This window comes from Hevea brasiliensis, chromosome 10 (assembly GCF_030052815.1).
Source record: "Hevea brasiliensis isolate MT/VB/25A 57/8 chromosome 10, ASM3005281v1, whole genome shotgun sequence".
NCBI lineage: Eukaryota > Viridiplantae > Streptophyta > Magnoliopsida > Malpighiales > Euphorbiaceae > Hevea > Hevea brasiliensis.
Genome location: NC_079502.1, coordinates 20847326 through 20860945, shown reverse-complemented (window position 1 = coordinate 20860945; position 13620 = coordinate 20847326).

The window sequence follows — 13620 nt, the reverse complement described above, 5'->3', positions numbered from 1 at the left end:
TGAGGAGTCGCCACCTTAGTTTTGAGGGAAACTAAAGAGAACCATTTGAGAAGTTAAATTAAGAATGAAACCACTTCAAAACAGAGATTCTAAGTTCGGGGTCCGTAAACGGGTGGGGAAGGTGTTAGGCACCCCACCTCGTCCCTTAATAAGGGTAAGTAGATTTAATTCTGCGTCCTTTATAAATTAGTTAGGAGAGCTTAGACGGCAATGTTAATCCTTTTGGTAGAAGGAATATTTGATTTTTCACTAAATTTGGATCACCCAGATACATAAGTAAATGAGACAACCTTAGTGGACGGGTGTGAGAATTGGATAAGAACTCTCCTCCGATCTCTTTTAAGTTGTTTATTAAAATTTTGAGGGGAGACCGGATAAGAACCCTCCTCTGATCTCTTTTAAGTTATTTATTAAAATTTTGAGGGGAGATCGGATAAGAACCCTCCTCCTATCTCTTTTAAGTTATTTATTAAAATTTTGAGGGGAGATCGGATAAGAACCCTCCTCCGATCTCTTTTAGAGTTATTTATTAATGTTTTGAGTTGAGACCGGATAAGAACTCTCCTCCGATCCCCATTTAATGTTTATTAAAATTTTGAAGGGAGACCGGATAAGAACTCTCCTCCGATCCCCATTTAATGTTTATTAAAATTTTGAAGGGGGACCGGATAAGAACTCTCCTCCGATCTCTTTTTACGTTTATTAAAATTTTGGATTGAGACCGGATAAGAACTCTCTTCCGATCTCTTCCAGATTGACAGGAGCCTGGAAGGGATTTCTCCGATCTCCCGGATTTTTAATTTCAACTACATGACATAAGAATCTAAAGCTAAAGATTCTGGCGTTCTAAGATGCTGGGGATAAGGCTTCTCGATACCTTTTGACTAGATAGGGAAAACTAGACTTGATTTATCGACCTTCCATGCGTTCATTTTACCGATATCTATTAATGACCGATCTACTCTGTTTCGTTTACTTTGGTCTTATTCCACTTTATGACATCTTTGTCGAATTGCTGTTTACGTCGGCCTAATAGTTTGGCTACCTTCCTGACGTGTTATTCATGTTCTCTCTTTTAAAAGAGACCCCTAAGTTGCAATTACCTACGTTTACCCAACCACTTACATACTACTAGGAGTTAGAAAACTTGCTTTCAAAAAAAAATGAAGATTAATAAAAATGAACTGATCACTAAATAGATGATTTGAGAGTGTCATTCTTTGGGGATTGTTTGTGCAAAAATAGTCTTGAAGAAAGTTGCAGATGTAAGAAGAACACAGGAAAATGCGGAAAGTAAATGTAGACACTCGATAAAACAGTGATATGAGCTCTTACAGTAACATCCTTTAGGGATCGTTTGTACAAAAGTAGGAAGTCACAGATGTGAGAAGAACAAGGAAAATGCAGAAAGTAAATGTAAGCACTTAATAAAATAGTAGTATGAGCTCTTACCTGTAAGGAGCCAAAGCTACTAAAATAACTATGGGGTGCCAAATAATGATAAGGCAAGGATTGATTGGCCTGAAGGGTGGTGTTCCTCGTGAACTGGAGGGTGATTAGCTAAAATGCGATCAGATCAAGATAAAAAGAACCGAATAGAATGAAGTTGAGCTTGGACAGAAATGATAAAAGGCAGAAAGTGAGAGTGTGACCAGATAATGAACAAACCGAAATGTAGAGTTCCAGTTGTTCGAATCTTTTCAAGAAAAACACTTGAAAACTTGTTTCAAAAGTCTTTTGATTGACACTTCTAAGTAGCAGAGTAGTAAACTAAATGAAATTTCAGAGTTCCTCTGCTATAATAACAGCCTCTTGTCTATTTTTTTCTTGCCCGTCCGTCCCTTGAACAGTTTTTATGCAGGTATTTATAGGAATCGGGTGCTCTTCGTGAAGGGTCAGGATTTATTTGAGGGAGATGGAGGGTCGAGATTTCGAAGGACATGATCGGAGGTTCAGGAATTAAAGAGAATCAAAATGAATGGTTGAGATCACTCTTCATAATATTTGTCCTTTTCTTCTTTCCATCTGACGGTCCCAAATTTCCTTGCCCGGAACGATCCGAGGGTTAAGAGCGAAAAACGCTGGTATTGTCGTCTTCTCTCTTGATCTAAGGGTTCCGGGTTTGTCCTTACAAGTGGGATCAACGGTGGAGATTGGGATGTACAGGACTGTCATGACATACCCCGCACTGTCAAGATTAAGTGGCGATTCTTAGGCGTGCGGTGAGATCTCGCTCAACGCCTTAACTACTCTCCCGATTCGATTTACTGCGGTTATTGGAATTTGTCTTATTCTTTTTGCCTACCGATCTCTCCTCTTTCCGATCTTTTAACATGTTCTTTCCGACCTTTCATGCTGGTCTCCCACCTTCCGATCTACTATTCCGATCTTTTCCCTTCTTCAGGTCCGGTCTTGGTCAAAGTATTAATTGTCCCTCGATTCTCGGCCGTTAAGCCGTTTCGCTCAAAGAATAAATGCTCATTTTCCCTATATATACTCCCCGTCGAGAGACATTTCTTTCATCTGATTTTCCTCTCTTCTTTTCTTACTTTCCCTGTTCTAGCTGCTCCGGTGGAAGTTCTGGCTATAACTGTGGCTTTGATCTTTTTCCGATGAACTTCTTTACTCACCGACTGAAAATTCACGATCCCGGTGATCGAATGACCTTAACTGATGATGGTGAGAGAACTGGATTTGACCGATCTGTATTGCGGACCTCGGTTGTACCGATCTCGAGTCGCTCAACTGAGTTCATTCGGCTTCTCATCGCATTGGGTGTTCCGACAGCGTCTTTCCTCCACATTGGGTGTTCCGACAGCAGGTCGGTTCAGGGTGGTAACATCGGTGACGATGTCTCTCATCTTCATGGGAGTCATAGTCACCCCATCTGAGCTGTACATCTATCCGATGTCGATAGCCGGTCTCCTGATCGAACACATCTTTTGATTCAGCCACGAGACTAGGCTTTGACATAGGCCTTTTAGATAGGATGTTCCACCGGTCTCTAGAGATCGCCCAAATGATGTAATCCTAAAATGTAATCAGATCTCTAGAGATCGCCCAAATGATGTAGTTAGACCTTTATTGTAGTCCGATCCCTAGAGATCGCCCAAATGATGTATTTTATTTTCAATGCAATCCGATCTCTAGAGATCACAGAAATGATGTGATCCAATGTTAGTGTAATCCGATCCCTAGAGATCGCCCAAATGATGTAATTCGATCTTTTGAAAATAAAGACTTTATTTTACCGGTTATCATCTTATCGACTATTTTTCCGATCTCTAATGTGGTTATCCGATCTGGTTCTTTACCAGAATGACACTTAACTGATCCTTTATTCAAAATATTTAACTTATTATGCCGATCTCCAATTAACCCATCTTTGAACATTCGGATATTTGAGAGAAGTGTCAGAACAGCTGTCGAGTCCCACCAATCGATGCGCTGCCTAGAACCTCACGAGCATTAAATGCTCGGACTAGTATAAATAGGGGTGGGAGGGTTAGCCAGTTGTTCTCTCATTTCATTTTCAATCCCCTGCTCACAACTTCGAAGTTCTCTCGTTTTCTCAAGTTCTTCCGACGCCGATCAGACTCCGGTAAGGGCTTTGATCCTCTTTTTAATTTAAATTCTTTGTTTCTTTTGAAAATGAACGGTGCCGAAGGTCAGAGAGCGGCGAGCCCTCCTTCGATTCAATTCTCGTGGTCATCGTCTGATGAAGAAGAGGCAGTCGGGCCAAGCGTTCAACAAGAACCTCCCAGGGCCTCCGCTCCAACTCGGGGGCGGGTCATACCATCAAGGCTCGCACCTTCTTCAGGGAGAGAGACTCTCCCTATAGACGAGCTACCGTCGGTTCTTCGAGAATCCGATCTACAATCGTTTAGCCAAGAATATAATATTCGGCCTGATTCGTACGAGCTAATCAAGTGCCACGGCGATCTTCGTGTCGATCACTCCTTTGAAGAGAATGACATGGTTATGGTGTACGAGGAACAGTTAAAGGCCGGTCTGAGGTTCCCTCTAGACGATTTCTACAAGGAGGTCTTAAAACTTCACCGAGCATGCATTGTTCAAATTCACCCCAACTCGTGGCGGATCTTGGTAGCCTTCCGAGGTCTATGCCGAGCTAAGGGAATCAGACCTACGGCTAAGGTGTTCGCCGAGCTGCACAGACTAACTCGCCGAAAGGATGACGAACACTGGTTCTTTCAGGCGAAGCCTCATTGCGGGCTCTTTTCCGATCTGCCCTCATCCCTTAAGAATTGGAAGAACCGTTTCTTCATTCTGAGGAGCAAAGATCCGAGCTGCTTTGAGGACTTCCCCCGTAGCTGGTGGTACCAGGGGCCCTTGCTTCCGAAGCACATTACCCTGAGTCAGGAGGAAAGTTTAATAGTGATGGATCTGAAGAGTCAAGCCGCCACTCAAAAGTATTCTTGTTTGGATGCGGTGACTGCCGAGCTGCACCATTGGACTATTCAATTGCTCACCGGCCAAGACCGCGAACTTCCGCTCTCTGACCTCGGCATTGGTATTTTCTATATCTCAGTTCTCACGACCTTAGCGATCTCACTAACCTTTTCTTTGTGCAGGTATGGCGGGTGGTGAGGGTTCTAGGAAACGGAAGAAGGAAAGAGAGATCTCCCGGAAGATAAAGGAGATGAAGCGTTCGGAACGACTTCAAACACCCGGTCATGAGCCTGGGGAGATACAAAGAGACCCGCCTCAACCTTCGGGTCCGCCGACCTCAGAAGCTGTCCGATCTCCTCCTAGAGTGGAAGAGCAGCCTCCACCTCTCCCAATTGTTCCAAGCACAGAAAGGGGGCCTACTCAAGCTTCTGGGAGGACCTCTTCTCGTGGCGCTCAAATACTGATCGACTCCTTGAAGAATAACCGGACTGTTAGAGAGAACCCAGATTTTGCCAAAGTCCTGGGGTCTACCATCTTCTTTCAGGAGGATCGGGACAGGCTATCCCGGAATGGTCTCGATGATATCTTGACTCGATCCATGAGCCTAAACGTAGAGTGTCTGGTGAACCAGACCATGGTTCGGGAAAAGATTCAGTGCAGGTAAGGAGATCGGGAAGAAGAATGAGGAACTAGCTTCCCTCCGATCCCAACTCTCATCCGCTCGGGATTATATATCTCAAGTCGAGGGACGGGCAAAGTTCCATGAAGACAGGCTGGCCGAACATAATCATATTTTGGCTGAGAGGGACCGTGCTCTTGGGGAAGTCCAGGCGCTTCACGCTAACGAAGCTGCTCAGGTCGCCCAACTCATCGAGGAGCTTAAGGAGAAAGACGAGGAGCTTAAGGCGAAGGATGAGGAGCTTAAAGAGAAGGATGAAGAGATGGTGACAGGATAGCCGAGCCTATGTGAATGCTCACAAGGACCTCTTGGCCGAACTTCGAGCGCTACCAAGAGGACTTCTCTGGATGGCCGACTGGCTCCGAGGCGGCGATGAGGACAGTGGGGAGGAAGCCGAGGTGAGAGAGAGAGTGAGCAGAATGTAAATCAGTGGGGTGATCCCCACCAATAACTTGTACAAATTATGAAATGAAATGGAATGCCTCTTTGTTCAATGAAGGGTTGTGATCGGAAAATTTTAAACCATTGTTTGTCGAGTATTTGATTGTGTGAGCACAAGAAGACAAAAATGCAATTATTAATCTAAGTATAAGAGATCGGAAAGCACAATAAGCATTAGATCGATGGGGAAGAAATGCTGAACGGGACTTGATTAAAATTGAAATTTTAACTTGAAAACTTAAGATCGGAACCCTCGTTAAACCGAGCCAAAACCTAACCTCTTAATCTTCCAGAAAGGAGATCGGCACTAAAGCTGTAAGAAAAGATCTAATGCTAGTTCACTTCATTTATCAACAGAGATCAGGGATATACCCAAGAGATCGGTAAATGATTTGAGAAATCGGCAGGGCTTTAACGAATGTTAGGACTTAGCATTGATTCAATTCCTTTTAAGGAGAGTTCGGAAATATGGTCATCTGGTAAAGAAAAATGAAGAGAAGTCGGAAATGTCATTGGCTGGCCCAGGGAGACCTAGTGCTGGGGATCGGTTTCAAAGTCTTGTTGATTTTGGGGATCGGCCAAAATATGGTGTCGACAGCTGCCCCTCTTTACATAATTTCTATTAAAGGAAAGAAATTTCCGTGTAGGAATTATGTAAAGATTCAGACTCATATTTTGGACGATTAAGTGTTTGAAATTAAGGAACTAATGACCTAGAAATTGTTAACAGAGGTTGAAGTACCAGAAAATTAAAATCAACTTAGATCAAGGAACCAGAGGTTGATAACAGGAAACTTAAATTGCATGAAATTAAAATCAACTTAGATCAAGGAACCAGAGGTTGATAGCAAGAAATGTAAATTGCATGAAATTTAAAATCAACTTAGATCAAGGAACCAGAGGTTGATGACAGAAAATGTAAATTGCATGAAATTAAAATCAACTTAGATCAAGGAACCAGAGGTTGATGACAGAAATTTAAATTGCATGAAATTAAAATCAACTTAGATCAAGGAACCAGAGGTTGATAGCAAGAAATTTAAATTGCATGAAATTAAAATCAACTTAGATCAAGGAACCAGAGGTTGATGACAGAAATTTAAATTGCATGAAATTAAAATCAACTTAGATCAAGGAACCAGAGGTTGATAGCAAGAAATTTAAATTGCATAAAATTAAAATCAACTTAGATCAAGGAACCAGAGGTTGATGGTGGAAATATGAATTGCAAGAAATTAAAATCAACTTAGATCAAGGAACCAGAGGTTAATGGTGGAAATGTGAATTGCAAGAAATTAAAATCAACTTAGATCAAGGAACCAGAGGTTGATGGTGGAAATGTGAATTGCAAGAAATTAAAATCAACTTAGATCAAGGAACCAGAGGTTGATGACAGAAATTTAAATTGCATGAAATTAAAATCAACTTAGATCAAGGAACCAGAGGTTGATAACAGGAAACTTAAATTGCATAAAATTAAAATCAACTTAGATCAAGGAACCAGAGGTTGATGGTGGAAATGTGAATTGCAAGAAATTAAAATCAACTTACAAGGCAAGTCTAACCCTGACACATGAAGTTCTTTCCCTGGCGAAGTGTACTTAACAAGATACCGAAGGCCAATGATTAACGGAAAAGAAGTTGCAAGACTTGACCCATAACCCCATTTCTTCAAATGCCCCTCTTCTGTTCCCGATTTTCTTCTTATTCTATGGAAAGCGCCCTCGCGGGTTTTCACTTTCTTTCCGTCCATTTAACCAGAAGCGCCCTTTCGGGTTTTCACCTCTAGTTTTTTTTTTAATTTTTTTTTTATTTTTTTATTTTTTATTTTTTTTCGGCCATTCCCTGCAAATCTCATAATAAAGTACGTGAGGTTATCAATTTTCGAATTCAAATCTTATGGCAAAAATTTAACTAATTAATAGCACATTAAACAAAGATAAAGGATAGTATTGAAAGGTGAGTAAACAGGAAAACAAAAGCAGAAGGAATAAAGTATGACTTTATTATGGCTTCAAGAGGAACATGGATAAACTTTGAAAGGGAAGGTACAAGGATAGATTTCACATAATCCTTATAGTTGGTTTTGAAGTCTTTTAACTGCCATTATTTCAAGTTCTCTGAAACCTCACGCCATAATGGTCTCTTCTCCATCCTTGGTTTCATACCCTCTTCCTTATTTCTCCACTTTGGTTTTTGGGGCGCCCTTTCGGGTTTTCGCTCCAAGATTTTTATTTTTATTTTTTTTTTATTTTTTTTTTTTGGGACGCCCTTTCGGGTTTTCGTCCTTCACTCATTTTATGCATAGTACCTCTTGACAGTGTCGGCATTCACGGGTCTCGGGAATTCTTCACCGTCCATATGGGTCAAGATTAAGGCTCCTCCGGAAAATGCCTTTTTAACCACGTAGGGTCCCTCATAAGTTGATGACCATTTGCCCCGGGGGTCGTTTTGGTTCGACAGCACTTTCTTCAACACTAGGTCCCCGGGTTGGAATTCACGTAGGCGAACACCTTTATCAAATGCCCTAGCCATTCTCCTCTGGTATAATTGCCCATGACATGCTGCTGTTAACCTCTTTTCGTCCAACAAATTTAACTGATCCAACCTTGACTGGATCCATTCTGATTCATCAATCCCTGATTCCTTCAGAATCCTAAAGGAAGGAATTTCGACCTCAATAGGTAATACTGCTTCCATCCCGTAGACCAGTGAGTATGGAGTTGCCCCGGTTGAGGTTCTTACGGAAGTCCGGTATGCGTGAAGAGCATAGGGGAGCATATCATGCCAATCCCTATATGTGACCGTCATTTTCCGGATTATCCTCTTGAGGTTCTTGTTTGCGGCTTCTACCGCTCCATTCATCTGGGGACGGTACGGGGAGGAATTGAGATGCCGGATTTTGTATTGATCACATAATTCCTGAATCTTCGGACCATTCAAGTTCTTGGCATTATCAGTGACAATTTCATTCGGGAGACCATGCCGGCAGATGATGTTGCCTTTGAAGAATTTAAGGAACGTGTTCTGCGTGATGTGAGCATACGACGTTGCTTCGACCCATTTGGAGAAATAGTCAATGGCCACTAGGATGAATCTGTGCCCATTGGATGCCTTAGGATTGATAGGACCGATCACATCGATGCCCCACATTGCGAAAGGCTATGGTGAGACGAGGTTGAACAGTTTATGAGGTGGGACGTTTATCGGATCGGCATAGATCTGACACTTATGGCACTTCCGGAAATACTCGATGCTATCCCTCTCCATTGTGGTCCAAAAATACCCACGTCGCATGATTTGCTTAGCCATCATGTGTCCATTGGCATGGGTTGCACAATTTCCCTCATGTGTCTCAAAGAGGATTCTCTTTGCTTCTTTCGCATCTACACATCTCAGTAATTCACCGTTGGAGCTCCTTTTGTATAGGGTTTCTCCACTGGGGAAGTATCCCAATGCTAATCTCCGAATCATCTTCTTTTCATTTTTGGTTGCCCCTGAGGGGAATTCTCTGGTTCTACAGTAGACCAGGATGTCATGATACCAGGGCTTTTCATCGGGCTCTTCTTCAATCGTGAAGCAATAAGCTGGCTCGTCCCTTGCTTTAACCCTCAATGCTTGAGTTGTCTGCCCTTCTTCCATTTGGGCCATAACGGCTAGAGTAGCTAAAGCATCAGCAAATTGATTCTTGTCCCTGCTAAGATGAGTGAAAGAGATTTCTTCGAATTCCTTGATCAGCTCCAGTAAGTACTTCTGATATGGGATCAACTTGAGATCCTTAGTTTGCCATTCTCCCTTGACTTGATAAATTATCAGAGCCGAGTCTCCGTACACCTCCAACTTTCTGATTTTCATTTCGATAGCAGCTTGTAGACCCATCACACAAGCTTCATACTCTGCGACATTGTTGGTACAGTCAAACCTCAACTTGACAGCTATCGGGAAGTGTTTTCCGTCCGGGGATACCAGTACAGCTCCGATTCCGTTTCCGGATAAATTGACTGCTCCATCAAAATACAATTCCCATACATCGGTGGGCCTCTCCTCTTCGCAGTCTACTTCATTAATATGCTCATCAGGGAACTCAAAATCCAGAGCTTCATAATCCTGGATAGGATTTTCTGCTAGGAGGTCAGCAATTACGCTGCCTTTCACCGCTTTCCGGTCATGTAGACTATGTCGCTTCGAGAGTATAACCCGCCACTTGGCTATCCTTCACAGCACGAATGGGCTCTCGAATACATATCTAATAGGATCCATCCTGGAGATGAGCCATGTCTTGTGATTCAACATGTAGTGCTTGAGGCGATTTGCTGTCCAGGCTAACGCGCAGCAAGTCTTTTCTAAGGAAGAATACCTTGACTCACAATCGTTGAACTTCTTGCTTAGGTAATAAATGGCCCTCTCTTTTCGGCCGGTATCATCATGTTGTCCCAAAACACATCCCATTGAATTCTACTGGACTGCCATGTACAGTATCAAAGGCCCGCTCGCCAGTGGAACCAATCGTGGATTTGACAGATACTGCTTGATTTTCTCAAAAGCCTCTTGACAAACTAAATCCCACTGAGTAGAGTTGTTTTTCCGGAGTAATATGAAAATAGGCTCAGCTTTGGCAGTAAGATTAGAAATAAACCTCGAAATGTAGTTCAGCTTTCCCAGAAAACTGCGCACCTCCCTTTCTGTTTTTGGGGATGGCATTTCTTGAATAGCTCGAACCTTGTGCGGATCTACTTCTATCCCTTTCTCGCTACTATGAATCCCAACAACTTTCCGATTTAGCTCGAATATGCATTTAGCAGGGTTCAGCTTCAAGTGGTATTTCCTGAGCCTTTCGAATACCCTCCTCATCACCTGAACGTGGCTCTCTTCTCCCCTGGATTTAATGATCATATCATCCACGTACACCTCCACTTCTTTATGCATCATGTCATGGAATAATGTGACCATTGTGCGCTGGTAAGTAGCTCCTGCATTTTTCAACCCGAAGGGCATGACCCGATAGCAGAATACTCCCCATTGAGTGATGAAAGCAGTTTTATCCTTGTCTTCTTCGTCCATTGGGATCTGATTGTACCCTAATGCCCCATCAATACACGAACACCTGCCCAATCCCGCAGCATTGTCAACTAACACATCAATGTGGGGGAGAGGGAAATCGTCTTTCAAGCTAGCTTTATTAAGGTCCCTGTAGTCAATGCACACTCTGACTCTCCCGTCTTTCTTCATTACTGGAACGACGTTTGCCACCCATTGGGGATATTTGACCACTTCCAAGAATCCGGCGTCATACTGTTTCTTGACTTCATCCTGAACCTTGAGCAGAGTGTCGGGATTCATTCTCCTTAGTTTCTGCTTCACCGGAATTGTTCCTGGGATTAAGGGAATTTTGTGCGTTACTATCTGAGGGTCCAAACCCACCATATCCTCATAGCTCCAGGAAAACACGTCGAGGAATTCTTTAAGCGCAGATCATATCTCCCAATTCCTCACTCTCCACTACCTTAAGTTCCCTTTTTACTTCCTCCGTGCCTAAGTTTATTGTGCGTGTTTCGTTTTCACAAGGCATGAGGGAGGGTTCATCTTTTTCATCGTCTTCTTCTGTAAGGCCTTCCTCAGAATCACTTGAAGTAATGGCAGTTATGGGGATTTCAAAATTAACCAGAGGGATTTCTGAGTCTATTGGATTATTAGGTGTTAATTGATGAATGGTCCTGAATGAATAAAGAATAGAACATGTTATAAGGATGGAATTTAAAAAGGAAAGAAAGAGAGTGTTGGATTTAAAAATGCGCTATCAATTCATTAATAATATTAATGCCATAAGAAAAGGTCCATTTACAGTATTACACTTGTCACCATGGACAAAGTGATCAAGTGTAGATAACCAGAGGTACTTTACTCGAGATTGAGTACAGGGATATCCTCCGTTGTCCAGTTGTTCAGCTCTTGCCCCTCAACCACTGGCGAGACTAGGGCCTCATACAAGGAGTCCAGTTGGATGACATCGATGGATGGATCATCGGGTAATTCTTCTGTATTTACCGGATGTTGAATGACCGGTTTGGTGAAGATCTCCGTGATCCTCGGGACTACTTTCATCTTTCCCATCTTCTGGTCAAACCTCTGATCCCGAAGTATTTTCCTCATCCAGAATCGCCCATCCACGAGGGCATCCTCCTCATATCCCAAACCACTACGACCCACCTTCTGAATAGCCGGTATAGGTTCGACAATCCCTTGTAATGTGGCGCCTAGGCCTTTACCCTCTTCATACCCGTTCTTTGACAGCACTTTGGCTACCATAGCCATAGCCCCCTCCTTCCCGGTATCTTGCAGTTCAAGGGCCTGGAAAGAACTCTCCAACGATTCCTCGGCCGCTTCCACATAGGGAAGTGATTGTGGCTTGGTGACCAGTATGGCCTCTTCGCCCCTCACAGTGATGATTTTGCCGTCCTTAATGTATTTGATCTTCTGGTGCAAAGTCGAAGGAACAGCATTCGCAGAATGGATCCACAGCCTTCCCAACAAAGATAGTGTAAGTCGCTCAATGTTCATGACCAGAACGTGACGCGTTGAAAGTACATGCACCGACTTGGATTGGCAAGTCAATGTCTCCCAAGACCTCTCTCCCGGTACCACAAAGGCTCTTACCACCATAGCACTCGACGTATATATGATTGGTCGGCCGTGCTTTGGCTAAGGTTGAGCTAGGCAGTACATTAAGGGCCGATCCGTTATCGATGAGAACTTTGGCCACTATACAACCCTTGCATTTCACAGTTACATGCAGAGCTTTATTGTGCCCTAAGCCTGCGGGGTCTACCTCCTCTTCAGAAAAGGCTACAAAGCTGGATGCCTGGATTTGTTCTACTATCTTCTCAAATTGCCCCGGAGTAATGTAGGGTTCACAAAGGCTTGATCCAGATTCTTTGTAAGGCTTGACGGTGCACTTCCGAGCTCGGGATCGGTGATACAGTGAAATCCGCGGGTGTTTTTCTCAACTGCTCCACCACATCATACTCGCTCTGTTTCATTATTTGGAGCAGCAGTTCTTCATCTTCCTTGTGCTCAATAGGCTCTGCTTCCCCTGCTTTCTCAACCTCCTCTTCCGTGTTTCTGGATGACTCTCCCATTTTTACTTTCCCTTTTCTCTTCTCTCTTTCTTCGTTCCCGTAACACCTCCCACTTCGAGTTATAAACTCGACTTCTTGCTCAGGTGGAGAGGATTTTGTTGCAATAACGGGTCGAGAACTGGTTTGGGGAGTAATGTTGCTAGCAGGTCCAGCATAAGTCATTCTGAAGTGCTCGTGAGGAGCGAAACATGGTTTTGGTGGTGCCGGAGGTGAGGCAAGACTAGGAGCGGATGTCTTGTACCGCTGACGCCTCGAGTGAAAACTTGGAAGTTATATTTCCAAGTGAGAGCGTGAGTATTGGTGATGGGGAGCTGAGGTGGAGTTTGGATAACTGTTACCGGCGGTAAGGCTACCGGGGGTGAGAAGGTGATTCTGGGTTTGGAGGTAGAAGCGTTCTGGCTGTATCCAGTGGTGTTCACTCCTTTTTCCGTCTTCAGCCTTGTCTGGCATCTCAGAACCTTGAGAGACAATAAGTTCCGGACTTCTTGCCCAACCTCACAATCTCGCACTCATGGTCACCGCTCTCCATGGTAAGGACACCTCGTACTCTCTTCGAATCCCGCTACCTGAGGGCAAAGGTAGCCTTCCCTCGTTGCTACAGTAAAAATCTCCTTGAAGTATGGAACCAGCTTATCCACTTCGGGTGTTGATCCCTCTCCCTTAGACTCTATCATATTTACACCACTGCCCGCATTGTGGTTAGGCAGTGGGTTTGAGGTAACATTGGGGAGGGAACCATTTCCCTCGATCTTCAACCACCCGTTTCGGATTAAAGCGTGCACTCTTCCTCTGAGTGCCCCGCAGTTGTCGGTTGAGTGCCCTTGTGCTCCTCCATGATACTCACAACGGGCAGTGGCATCATACCACCTGGGATATGGCGGCTGGATTGGGTCCAAGGGGACTGGTACAATTTGGTTTATACCGACAAGGTATCGGTATATTTCACTGAGAGGG